The sequence below is a fragment of the Cavia porcellus genome, unplaced genomic scaffold, assembly GCF_034190915.1.
Source record: "Cavia porcellus strain 051 isolate PalLab524CR breed Dunkin Hartley unplaced genomic scaffold, mCavPor4.1 scaffold_2, whole genome shotgun sequence".
NCBI classification, from domain to species: domain Eukaryota; kingdom Metazoa; phylum Chordata; class Mammalia; order Rodentia; family Caviidae; genus Cavia; species Cavia porcellus.
The window spans coordinates 150,517,218-150,531,655 of NW_026947485.1; positions in this window are offsets into that span (position 1 = coordinate 150,517,218).

The window sequence follows — 14,438 nt, forward strand, 5'->3', positions numbered from 1 at the left end:
CATGGGGAGGTCAGGAAACATGCAGTGGCAATGTTGGATAGGTTTCTGAAAAACATCGTGGGTTGGTGCACATTGTATGGGTGTGTAACATTACATTCACTAGTAGGAGTCAGAAAATCATCACGGGGTGGTGTGAATCGGAGGGTCTGAATTAGGATAGGCAGTGAGTGGCAATGTAGGATGGAGAAAAGCACCATGTGGTCGTCAGCATGGGGAGGTCTGGAAACATGCAGTGGCAATGTAGGATAGCTTTCTGAAAGACATCGTGGGGTTGTGCGCATTGTATGGGTGTGTAACATTACATTCATTAGTAGGAGTCAGAAAAACATCACGGGGTGGTTTGAATCGGAGGGTCTGAATTAGGATAGGCAGGAGTGGCAATGTAGGATTGAGAAAAGCACCACGGGGTGGTCAGCATGGGGAGGTCAGGAAACATGCAGTGGCATTGTAGGATAACTTTCTGAAAGACATCGCGGGGTTGTGCGCATTGTATGGGTGTGTAACATTACATTCACTAGTAGGAGTGAGAAAAACATCACGGGGTGTGGAGAATCGTAGGATCTGAATTAGGATAGTCAGTGAGTGGCAATGTAGGATGGAGAAAAGCACCACGGGCTGATCAGCATGGAGAGGTCAAGAAACATGCAGTGGCAATGTAGGATAGGTTTCTGAAAAACATCTCGGGGTGGTGCGCATTGTATGGGTGTGTCACAATACATTCACTAGTAGGAGTGAGAAAAGCATCACAGAGTGGTGTGAATCGGATGGTCTGAGTTAGGATAGGTAGTGAGTTGCAATGTAGGATGGAGAAAAGCACCACGGGATGGTCAACATGGGGATGTCATGAAACATGCAGTGGCAATGTAGGATAGGTTTCTAAAAAACATCGCGTGGTGGTGCGCATTGTATGGGTGTGTAACATTATTTTCACTAGTAGGAGTGAGAATAACAACACGGGGTGGTGTGAATCATAGGAACTGAAATAGGATAGGCAGCGAGTGGCAATGTAGGATGGAGAAAAGCTCCACGGGGTGGTCAGAATGGGGAGGTCAGGAAACAGGCAGTGGCAATGTAGGATAGGTTTCTGTAAAACATCGCGGGGTGGTGCGCATTGTATGAATGTGTAACATTACATTCACTATTAGGATTGAGAGAAACATCACGGGGTGCTGTGAATCGGAGGGTTTGAATTAGGATAGGCAGTGAGTGGCAATGTAGGATGGAGAAAAGCACTACGGGGTGGTCAGCATGGGGAGGTCAGGAAACATGCAGTGGCAATGTAGGATAGGTTTCTCAAAAACATCGCGGGGTGGTGCGCAATGTATGGGTGTGTAACATTACATTCACTAGTAGGAGTGAGAAAAACATCACGCCGTGGTGTTAATCATAGGGTCTGAATTAGCATAGGCAGTGAGTGGAAATGTAGGATGGAGAAAAGCAGCACGGGGTAGTCTCTACGGGGAGTTCAGCAAACATGCAGTGGCAATTTAGGATAGGTTTCTGAAAAACATCGCGGGGTGGTGCGCATTGTATGGATGTGTAACATTACATTCACTAGTAGGAGTGAGAAAAACATCACGTGGTGGTTTGAATCAGAAGGTCTGAATTATGATAGGCAATGAGTCGCAATGTAGGATGGAGAAAAGCACCACGGGGTGGTCAGCATGGGGAAGTCTGGAAACATGCAGTGGCAATGTAGGATAGGTTTCTGAGAAACATCGCACGGTGGTGCGCATTGTATGGGTTTCTAACAGGCCATTCACTTGTAGGTTTAAGAAAAACATCACAGGTGGTGTGATTCGGAGGGTCTGAATAAGGATGCGCAGGGAGTGGCATTGTAGGATGGAGAAAAGCACCACGGGGTGGGCAGCATGGGGAGTTCAGGAAACATGCAGTGGCAAAGTAGGATAGGTTTGTGAAAAACATTGCGGGGTGGTGCCCATTGTATGGGTGTGTAACATTTCATTCACTAGGAGGAGTGAGAAAAACATCACGGGGTGGTGTGAATCGGAGGGTCTGAATTAGGATAGGCAGAGAGTGGCAATGTAGGATGCAGAAAAGCACCACAGGGGGTTGGTCAGCATGGGGAGTTCAGGAAACATGCAGTGGCAAAGTAGGACAGGTTTGTGAAAAACATTGCGGGGTGGTGCCCATTGTATGGGTGTGTAACATTTCATTCACTTGGAGGAGTGAGAAAAAAATCACGGGGTGGTGTGAATCATAGTATCTGAATTAGGATGGGCAGTGAGTGGCAATGTAGGATGGAGAAAAGCACCACGGTGTGTTCAGCATCGGGAGGTCAGGAAAAATGCAGTGGCAATGTAGGATAGGTTTCTGAAAAGTATCGCGGGGTGGTGCGCATTGTATGGGTCTGTAACATTACTTTCACTAGTAGGAGTGAGAAAAACATCACGGAGTGGTGTGAATCATAGGAACTGAATTAGGATAGGCAGTGAGTGGCAATGTAGGATGGAGAAAAGCTCCACGGGGTGGTCAGCATGGGGAGGTCAGGACAAAGGCAGTGGCAATGTAGGATAGGATTCTGTAAAACATCGCGGGGTGGTGCGCATTGTAAGGGTAGCGAACAGTCCATTCACCAGTAGGAGTGAGAAAAACATTACGTGGTGGTTTGAATCGGAGGGTCTGAATTATGATAGGCGATGAGTCGCAATGTAGGATGGACAAAAGCCCCACGGGGTGGTCAGCATGGTGAAGTCTGGAAACATGCAGTGGCAATGTAGGATAGGTTTCTGAGAAACATCGCACGGTGGTGCGCATTGTATGGGTTTCTAACAGGCCATTCACTTGTAGGTGTAAGAAAAACATCACAGGTGGTGTGAATCGGAGGGTCTGAATAAGGATTCGCAGTGAATGGCATTGTAGGATGGTGAAAAGCACCACGAGGTGGGCAGCATGGGGAGTTCAGGAAACATGCAGGGGCAATGTAGGATAGGTTTCTGAAAAACATTGTGGGGTGGTGCGCATTGTATGGGTGTGTCACATTACATTCACTAATAGGAGAGAGAAAAACATCACGGGGTGGTGTGAATCGGAGGGTCTGAATTAGGATAGGCAGAGAGTGGCAATGTAGGATGGAGAAAAGCACCACGGGGTGGTCAGCAAGGGGAGTTCAGGAAACATGCAGTGGCAAAGTAGGATAGGTTTGTGAAAAACATTGCGGGATGGTGCACATTGTATGCGTGTGTAACATTTCATTCACTAGTAGGAGTGAGAAAAACATCACGGGGTTGTGTGAATCATAGTATCTGAATTAGGATATGCGGTGAGTGGCAATGTAGGATGGAGAAAAGCACCACGGTGTGGTCAGTATGGGAAGGTCAGGAAACATGCAGTGGCAATGTAGGATAGGTTTCTGAAAAACATCGCGGGGTGGTGCGCATTGTATGGGTGTGTAACATTACATTCACTAGTAGGAGTGAGAAAAACATCACGGCGTGGTGTGAATCGGAGGTTCTGAATTACGAATCGCAGTGAGTGGCAATGTAGGATGGAGAAAAGCACCACGGGGTGGTCAGCATGGGGAGGTCAGGAAACATGCAGTGGCAATGTTGGATAGGTTTCTGAAAAACATCGTGGGTTGGTGCACATTGTATGGGTGTGTAACATTACATTCACTAGTAGGAGTCAGAAAATCATCACGGGGTGGTGTGAATCGGAGGGTCTGAATTAGGATAGGCAGTGAGTGGCAATGTAGGATGGAGAAAAGCACCATGTGGTCGTCAGCATGGGGAGGTCTGGAAACATGCAGTGGCAATGTAGGATAGCTTTCTGAAAGACATCGTGGGGTTGTGCGCATTGTATGGGTGTGTAACATTACATTCATTAGTAGGAGTCAGAAAAACATCACGGGGTGGTTTGAATCGGAGGGTCTGAATTAGGATAGGCAGGAGTGGCAATGTAGGATTGAGAAAAGCACCACGGGGTGGTCAGCATGGGGAGGTCAGGAAACATGCAGTGGCATTGTAGGATAACTTTCTGAAAGACATCGCGGGGTTGTGCGCATTGTATGGGTGTGTAACATTACATTCACTAGTAGGAGTGAGAAAAACATCACGGGGTGTGGAGAATCGTAGGATCTGAATTAGGATAGTCAGTGAGTGGCAATGTAGGATGGAGAAAAGCACCACGGGCTGATCAGCATGGAGAGGTCAAGAAACATGCAGTGGCAATGTAGGATAGGTTTCTGAAAAACATCTCGGGGTGGTGCGCATTGTATGGGTGTGTCACAATACATTCACTAGTAGGAGTGAGAAAAGCATCACAGAGTGGTGTGAATCGGATGGTCTGAGTTAGGATAGGTAGTGAGTTGCAATGTAGGATGGAGAAAAGCACCACGGGATGGTCAACATGGGGATGTCATGAAACATGCAGTGGCAATGTAGGATAGGTTTCTGAGAAACATCGCACGGTGGTGCGCATTGTATGGGTTTCTAACAGGCCATTCACTTGTAGGTGTAAGAAAAACATCACAGGTGGTGTGAATCGGAGGGTCTGAATAAGGATTCGTAGTGAATGGCATTGTAGGATGGAGAAAAGCACCACGAGGTGGGCAGCATGGGGAGTTCAGGAAACATGCAGGGGCAATGTAGGATAGGTTTCTGAAAAACATTGTGGGGTGGTGCGCATTGTATGGGTGTGTCACATTACATTCACTAATAGGAGAGAGAAAAACATCACGGGGTGGTGTGAATCGGAGGGTCTGAATTAGGATAGGCAGAGAGTGGCAATGTAGGATGGAGAAAAGCAGCACGGGGTGGTCAGCATGGGGAGTTCAGGAAACATGCAGTGGCAAAGTAGGATAGGTTTGTGAAAAACATTGCGGGATGGTGCGCATTGTATGGGTGTGTAACATTTCATTCACTAGTAGGAGTGAGAAAAACATCACGGGGTTGTGTGAATCATAGTATCTGAATTAGGATATGCGGTGAGTGGCAATGTAGGATGGAGAAAAGCACCACGGTGTCGTCAGTATGGGAAGGTCAGGAAACATGCAGTGGCAATGTAGGATAGGTTTCTGAAAAACATCGCGGGGTGGTGCGCATTGTATGGGTGTGTAACATTACATTCACTAGTAGGAGTGAGAAAAACATCACGGCGTGGTGTGAATCGGAGGTTCTGAATTACGAATCGCAGTGAGTGGCAATGTAGGATGGAGAAAAGCACCACGGGGTGGTCAGCATGGGGAGGTCAGGAAACATGCAGTGGCAATGTTGGATAGGTTTCTGAAAAACATCGTGGGTTGGTGCACATTGTATGGGTGTGTAACATTACATTCACTAGTAGGAGTCAGAAAATCATCACGGGGTGGTGTGAATCGGAGGGTCTGAATTAGGATAGGCAGTGAGTGGCAATGTAGGATGGAGAAAAGCACCATGTGGTCGTCAGCATGGGGAGGTCTGGAAACATGCAGTGGCAATGTAGGATAGCTTTCTGAAAGACATCGTGGGGTTGTGCGCATTGTATGGGTGTGTAACATTACATTCACTAGTAGGAGTCAGAAAAACATCACGGGGTGGTTTGAATCGGAGGGTCTGAATTAGGATAGGCAGGAGTGGCAATGTAGGATTGAGAAAAGCACCACGGGGTGGTCAGCATGGGGAGGTCAGGAAACATGCAGTGGCAATGTAGGATAGGTTTCTGAAAAACATCGCGGGGTGGTGCGCTTTGTATGGGTGTGTAACTTTACATTCACCAGTAGGAGGTAGAAAAACATCAAGGGGTGGTGTCAATCGGAGGGTCTGAATTAGGATAGGTAGGAAGTTTCAATGTAGGATGGAGAAAAGCACCACGGGGTGGTCAGAATGTGGAGGTCAGGAAACATGCAGTGGCAATGTAGGATAGGTTTCTGGAAAACATCGTGGGGTGGTGCACATTGTATGTACCTGTAACATGTCATTCACTAGTAGGAGTAAGAAAAACGTCACGGGGTGGTGTGAATCAGAGGGTCTGAAGTAGGATAGGCAGTGAGTCGCAATGTAGGATGGAGAAAAGCACCACGGGGTGGTCAACATGGGGAGGTCAGGAAAGATGCAGTGGCAATGTAGGATAGATTTCTGAAAAACATCGCTTGGTGTTGCGCATTGTATGGGTTTGTAACATTACATTCACTAGTAGGAGTGAGAAAAACATCACTGAGTGTTGTGAATCATCGGATCTGAATTAGAACAGGCAGTGAGTGGCCATGTAGAATTGAAAAAATGTACCACGGGGTGGTCAGCATGGGGAAGTCAGGAAACATGCTGTGGCAATTTAGGATAGATTTCTGAAAAACATCGCGTGGTGTTGCGCATTTTATGGGTGTGTAACATTACATTCCCTAGTAAGAGTGAGAAAAACATCAATGGTTGGTGTGAATCGGAGGTTCTGAATTAGGATAGGCAGGGAGTGGCAATGTAGGATTGAGAAAAGCACCATGGGGTGGTCAGCATAGGGAGGTCAGAAAACATGCAGTGGCAATGTACGATAGGTTTCTAAAAAACATCGCGGGGTCTTGCTCATTGTATGGGTGTGTAACATTACATTAACTAGTATGAGTGAGAAAACTTCACGGGGTGGTGTGAAATTGAGAGTCTGAAAAAGGAAAGGCAGTGAGTGCAATGTAGGATGGAGTAAAGCAGCACGGTGTCGTCAGCATGGGGAGGTCAGGAAACATGTAGTGGCAATGCAGAATAGGTTTCTGAAAAACATCGTGGGGTGGTGCGCATTGTATGGGTGTGTAACATTACATTCACTAGTAGGAGTGAGAAGAACATCACGGGTTGGTGTGAATAGGAGGGTCTGAATTAGGATATGCAGTGAGTAGCAATGTAGGTTGGAGAAAAGCACCACGGGTGGTCAGTATGTGGAGGTCAGGAAACATACAGTGGCAACGTAGGATCGGTTTCTGAAAAACATCGCGGGCTGGTGCGCATTGTATGGGTTTGTAACATTACGTTCACTCGTAGGAGTGGGAAAAACATCCCGAAGAGGTGTGAGTCATAGGATCTGAATTAGTTTAGGCAGTGAGTGGCAATGTAGGATGGAGAAAAGTGCCACGGGGTGGTCAGCATGGGGAAGTCAGGAATTATGCAGTGACAATGTAGGATAGGTTTCTGAAAAACATCATAGGGTGTTGCGCATTGTATGGGTGTGTAACATTACATTCACTACTAAGAGTGAGATAAACAACACTGGGTGGTGTGAATCTGAGGTTCTGAATTAGGATAGGCAGAAAGTGGCATTGTAGGATTGAGAAAAGCGCCACGGGGTGGTCAGCATGGGGAGGTCAGGAAATATGCAGAGGCAATGTAGGATAGGTTTCTGAAAAACATCGCGGCGTTGTGCACATTGTATGGGTGTGTAATATTACATTCACTACTAGGAGTGAGAAAAACATCACGGGGTGGTGTGAATTGGAGAGTCTGAATATGGAAAGGGAGTGAGTGCCATTGTAGGATGGAGAGAATCACCACGGGGTGGTAAGCATGGCGAGGTCAGGAAACATGCAGTGGCAATGTAGGATAGGATTCTGAAAAACATCGTGGGGTGGTTCACATTGTATGGGTGTGTAACATTACATTGACTAGTAGGAGTGAGAAAAACATCACGGGGTGGTGTGAATCTCAGGATCTGAATTAGGATAGGCAGTGTGTGGCAATGTAGGATGGAGAAAAGCACCACGGGGTGGTCAGCATGGGGAGGTCAGGAAACATGCGGAGGCAATGTAGGATAGGTTTCTGAAAGACATCGCGGGGTGGTCAGCATAGTATGGGTGTGTTACATTACATTCACTAGTAGGAGTGAGAAAAACAGCATGGGGTGGTTTGAATCAGAGGGTCTGAATTAGGATAGGCAGGGAGTGTCAATGTACGATGCAGAAAAGCACCACGGGGTGGTCTGCATGGGGAGGTAACGAAACATGCAGTGGCAATGTAGGATAGGTTTTTGAAAAACATCCCGGGGTTGTGCGCATTTTATGGGTGTGTAACATTACATTCACTAGTAGGAGTGAGAAAAACATCACGGAGAGGTGTGAGTCATAGGATCTGAATTAGGATAGGTCGTGCGTGGCAATGTAGGATGGAGAAAACAGCCACGGGGTGGTCAGCATGGGGAGGTCAGGAAATATGCTGTAGCAATGTAGGATAGGTTTCTGAAAAACATCGCGGGGTGGTGCGCATTGTATGGGTGTGTAACATTACATTCACTACTAGGAGTGAGAAAAACATCACGGGGTGGTGTAATCGGAGGTTCTGAATTAAGATAGGGAGTGAGTGGCAATGTAGGTTGGAGAAAAGCACGATGGGGTGGTCAGTATGGGGAGGTCAGGAAACATGCAGTGGCAATGTAGGATAGGTTTCTGAAAAACATTGCGGGGTGGTGCGCATTGTATGGGTGTGTAACATTACATTCACTAGTAGGAGTGAGATAAACATCACGGGGTGGTTCGAGTCGGAGGGTCTGAATTAGGATAGGCAGGGAATGGCAATGTAGGATGGAGAAAAGCACCATGCGGTGGTCAGCATGGGGAGGTAATGAAACATGCAGTGGCAATGTAGGATAGGTTTCTGAAAAACATTGTGGGGTGGTGCGCATTGTATGAGTGTGTAACAGTACATTCACTAGTAGGAGTGAGAAAAACATCAGGGGGTGGTGTAATCGGAGCTTCTGAATTACGATAGGCAGTGAGTGGCTATATAGGATGGAGAAAAGCAACACGGGATGGTCAGCATGGGGAGATCAGGAAACATGCAGTGGCAATGTAGGATAGGTTTCTGAAAAACAACGCAGGGTGGTGCGCATTGTATGGGTGTGTAACTTTACATTCACTAGTAGGAGTGAGAAAAACATCACGAGTTGGTGTGAATCGGAGAGTCTGAATTAGGATAGGCAGTGAGTGGCAATGTAGGTTGGAGAAAAGTACCACAGGGTGGTCAGAATGGGGAAGTCAGGAAAAATGCAGTGGCAATGTAGGATAGGTTTCGGAGAAACATCGCGGGGTGGTGCGCATTGTATGGGTGTGTAACATTACATTCACTAGTAGGAGTGAGAAAAATATCACGGGGTGTTGAGAATCATAGGATCTGAATTAGGATACTCATTGAGTGGTAATGTAGGATGGAGAAAAGCACCACGGGGTGGTCAGCATGGGGAGTTCAGGAAACATGCAGTGGCAAAGTAGGATAGGTTTGTGAAAAACATTGCGGGGTGGTGCCCATTGTATGGGTGTGTAACATTTCATTCACTAGGAGGAGTGAGAAAAACATCACGGGGTGGTGTGAATCGGAGGGTCTGAATTAGGATAGGCAGAGAGTGGCAATGTAGGATGCAGAAAAGCACCACAGGGGGTTGGTCAGCATGGGGAGTTCAGGAAACATGCAGTGGCAAAGTAGGACAGGTTTGTGAAAAACATTGCGGGGTGGTGCCCATTGTATGGGTGTGTAACATTTCATTCACTTGGAGGAGTGAGAAAAAAATCACGGGGTGGTGTGAATCATAGTATCTGAATTAGGATGGGCAGTGAGTGGCAATGTAGGATGGAGAAAAGCACCACGGTGTGTTCAGCATCGGGAGGTCAGGAAAAATGCAGTGGCAATGTAGGATAGGTTTCTGAAAAGTATCGCGGGGTGGTGCGCATTGTATGGGTCTGTAACATTACTTTCACTAGTAGGAGTGAGAAAAACATCACGGAGTGGTGTGAATCATAGGAACTGAATTAGGATAGGCAGTGAGTGGCAATGTAGGATGGAGAAAAGCTCCACGGGGTGGTCAGCATGGGGAGGTCAGGACAAAGGCAGTGGCAATGTAGGATAGGATTCTGTAAAACATCGCGGGGTGGTGCGCATTGTAAGGGTAGCGAACAGTCCATTCACCAGTAGGAGTGAGAAAAACATTACGTGGTGGTTTGAATCGGAGGGTCTGAATTATGATAGGCGATGAGTCGCAATGTAGGATGGACAAAAGCCCCACGGGGTGGTCAGCATGGTGAAGTCTGGAAACATGCAGTGGCAATGTAGGATAGGTTTCTGAGAAACATCGCACGGTGGTGCGCATTGTATGGGTTTCTAACAGGCCATTCACTTGTAGGTGTAAGAAAAACATCACAGGTGGTGTGAATCGGAGGGTCTGAATAAGGATTCGCAGTGAATGGCATTGTAGGATGGTGAAAAGCACCACGAGGTGGGCAGCATGGGGAGTTCAGGAAACATGCAGGGGCAATGTAGGATAGGTTTCTGAAAAACATTGTGGGGTGGTGCGCATTGTATGGGTGTGTCACATTACATTCACTAATAGGAGAGAGAAAAACATCACGGGGTGGTGTGAATCGGAGGGTCTGAATTAGGATAGGCAGAGAGTGGCAATGTAGGATGGAGAAAAGCACCACGGGGTGGTCAGCAAGGGGAGTTCAGGAAACATGCAGTGGCAAAGTAGGATAGGTTTGTGAAAAACATTGCGGGATGGTGCACATTGTATGCGTGTGTAACATTTCATTCACTAGTAGGAGTGAGAAAAACATCACGGGGTTGTGTGAATCATAGTATCTGAATTAGGATATGCGGTGAGTGGCAATGTAGGATGGAGAAAAGCACCACGGTGTGGTCAGTATGGGAAGGTCAGGAAACATGCAGTGGCAATGTAGGATAGGTTTCTGAAAAACATCGCGGGGTGGTGCGCATTGTATGGGTGTGTAACATTACATTCACTAGTAGGAGTGAGAAAAACATCACGGCGTGGTGTGAATCGGAGGTTCTGAATTACGAATCGCAGTGAGTGGCAATGTAGGATGGAGAAAAGCACCACGGGGTGGTCAGCATGGGGAGGTCAGGAAACATGCAGTGGCAATGTTGGATAGGTTTCTGAAAAACATCGTGGGTTGGTGCACATTGTATGGGTGTGTAACATTACATTCACTAGTAGGAGTCAGAAAATCATCACGGGGTGGTGTGAATCGGAGGGTCTGAATTAGGATAGGCAGTGAGTGGCAATGTAGGATGGAGAAAAGCACCATGTGGTCGTCAGCATGGGGAGGTCTGGAAACATGCAGTGGCAATGTAGGATAGCTTTCTGAAAGACATCGTGGGGTTGTGCGCATTGTATGGGTGTGTAACATTACATTCATTAGTAGGAGTCAGAAAAACATCACGGGGTGGTTTGAATCGGAGGGTCTGAATTAGGATAGGCAGGAGTGGCAATGTAGGATTGAGAAAAGCACCACGGGGTGGTCAGCATGGGGAGGTCAGGAAACATGCAGTGGCATTGTAGGATAACTTTCTGAAAGACATCGCGGGGTTGTGCGCATTGTATGGGTGTGTAACATTACATTCACTAGTAGGAGTGAGAAAAACATCACGGGGTGTGGAGAATCGTAGGATCTGAATTAGGATAGTCAGTGAGTGGCAATGTAGGATGGAGAAAAGCACCACGGGCTGATCAGCATGGAGAGGTCAAGAAACATGCAGTGGCAATGTAGGATAGGTTTCTGAAAAACATCTCGGGGTGGTGCGCATTGTATGGGTGTGTCACAATACATTCACTAGTAGGAGTGAGAAAAGCATCACAGAGTGGTGTGAATCGGATGGTCTGAGTTAGGATAGGTAGTGAGTTGCAATGTAGGATGGAGAAAAGCACCACGGGATGGTCAACATGGGGATGTCATGAAACATGCAGTGGCAATGTAGGATAGGTTTCTAAAAAACATCGCGTGGTGGTGCGCATTGTATGGGTGTGTAACATTATTTTCACTAGTAGGAGTGAGAATAACAACACGGGGTGGTGTGAATCATAGGAACTGAAATAGGATAGGCAGCGAGTGGCAATGTAGGATGGAGAAAAGCTCCACGGGGTGGTCAGAATGGGGAGGTCAGGAAACAGGCAGTGGCAATGTAGGATAGGTTTCTGTAAAACATCGCGGGGTGGTGCGCATTGTATGAATGTGTAACATTACATTCACTATTAGGATTGAGAGAAACATCACGGGGTGCTGTGAATCGGAGGGTTTGAATTAGGATAGGCAGTGAGTGGCAATGTAGGATGGAGAAAAGCACTACGGGGTGGTCAGCATGGGGAGGTCAGGAAACATGCAGTGGCAATGTAGGATAGGTTTCTCAAAAACATCGCGGGGTGGTGCGCAATGTATGGGTGTGTAACATTACATTCACTAGTAGGAGTGAGAAAAACATCACGCCGTGGTGTTAATCATAGGGTCTGAATTAGCATAGGCAGTGAGTGGAAATGTAGGATGGAGAAAAGCAGCACGGGGTAGTCTCTACGGGGAGTTCAGCAAACATGCAGTGGCAATTTAGGATAGGTTTCTGAAAAACATCGCGGGGTGGTGCGCATTGTATGGATGTGTAACATTACATTCACTAGTAGGAGTGAGAAAAACATCACGGAGTGGTGTGAATCGGAGGGTCTGAATTAGGATAGGCAGGAAGTGGCAATGTAGCATGGAGTAAAGCACCAAGGGGTGGTCAGCATGGGGAGGTCAGGAAACATGCAATGGAAATGTAGGATAGGTTTCTGAAAAATATCGCGGGGTGGTACGCTTTGTATGGGTGTGTCACATTACATTCACTAGTAGGAGTGAGAAAAACATCACGGAGTGGTGTGAATCGGAGGGTCTGAATTAGGATAGGCAGGAAGTGGCAATGTAGGATGGAGAAAAGCACCAAGGGGTGGTCAGCATGGGGAGGTCAGGAAACATGCAGTGGCAATGTAGGATAGGTTTCTGAAAAACATGGCAGGTTGGTGCACATTGTATGGGTGTGTGACATTACATTCACTAGAAGGAGTGAGATCTCGGGTCGGTGTGAATCGGAGGATCTCAGTAAGGATAGGCAGTGAGTGGCAATGTAGGATGGAGAAAAGCACCACGGGGTGGTCAGCATTGGGAAGTCAGGAAACATGCAGTCGCAATGTAGGATAGGTTTCTGAAAAACATCGTGAGGTGGTGCACATTGTATGGGTGTGTAACATTACATTCACTGGTAGGTGTGAGAAAAACATCACGGGGTGGTGTGAATCATAGGATCTGAATTAGGATAGGCCAAGAGGGCAATGTAGGATGGAGAAAAGCACCACGGGGTGGTCAGCATAGAGAGGTCAGGAAACATGCGGTGGCAATGTAGGATAGGTTTCTGAAAAACATCGTGGGTGGTGCACAAGTATGGGTGTTTAACATAAAACATTCACTAGTAGGAGTGAGAAAAATATCACAGGGTTGTGTATCATAGTATCTGAATTAGGATATGCACTGAGTGGCATTGTAGAATGGAGAAAAGCACCTCGGGATGGTCAGCATGGGGAGGTCAGGAAACATGCAGTGGCAATGTAGGATAGGTTTCTGTAAAACATCGCGGGGTGGTGCACCTTGTAAGGGTTTCGAACAGGCCATTCACTAGTAGGAGTGAGAAAAACATCACGTGGTGGTTTGAATCAGAAGGTCTGAATTATGATAGGCAATGAGTCGCAATGTAGGATGGAGAAAAGCACCACGGGGTGGTCAGCATGGGGAAGTCTGGAAACATGCAGTGGCAATGTAGGATAGGTTTCTGAGAAACATCGCACGGTGGTGCGCATTGTATGGGTTTCTAACAGGCCATTCACTTGTAGGTTTAAGAAAAACATCACAGGTGGTGTGATTCGGAGGGTCTGAATAAGGATGCGCAGGGAGTGGCATTGTAGGATGGAGAAAAGCACCACGGGGTGGGCAGCATGGGGAGTTCAGGAAACATGCAGTGGCAAAGTAGGATAGGTTTGTGAAAAACATTGCGGGGTGGTGCCCATTGTATGGGTGTGTAACATTTCATTCACTAGGAGGAGTGAGAAAAACATCACGGGGTGGTGTGAATCGGAGGGTCTGAATTAGGATAGGCAGAGAGTGGCAATGTAGGATGCAGAAAAGCACCACAGGGGGTTGGTCAGCATGGGGAGTTCAGGAAACATGCAGTGGCAAAGTAGGACAGGTTTGTGAAAAACATTGCGGGGTGGTGCCCATTGTATGGGTGTGTAACATTTCATTCACTTGGAGGAGTGAGAAAAAAATCACGGGGTGGTGTGAATCATAGTATCTGAATTAGGATGGGCAGTGAGTGGCAATGTAGGATGGAGAAAAGCACCACGGTGTGTTCAGCATCGGGAGGTCAGGAAAAATGCAGTGGCAATGTAGGATAGGTTTCTGAAAAGTATCGCGGGGTGGTGCGCATTGTATGGGTCTGTAACATTACTTTCACTAGTAGGAGTGAGAAAAACATCACGGAGTGGTGTGAATCATAGGAACTGAATTAGGATAGGCAGTGAGTGGCAATGTAGGATGGAGAAAAGCTCCACGGGGTGGTCAGCATGGGGAGGTCAGGACAAAGGCAGTGGCAATGTAGGATAGGATTCTGTAAAACATCGCGGGGTGGTGCGCATTGTAAGGGTAGCGAACAGTCCATTCA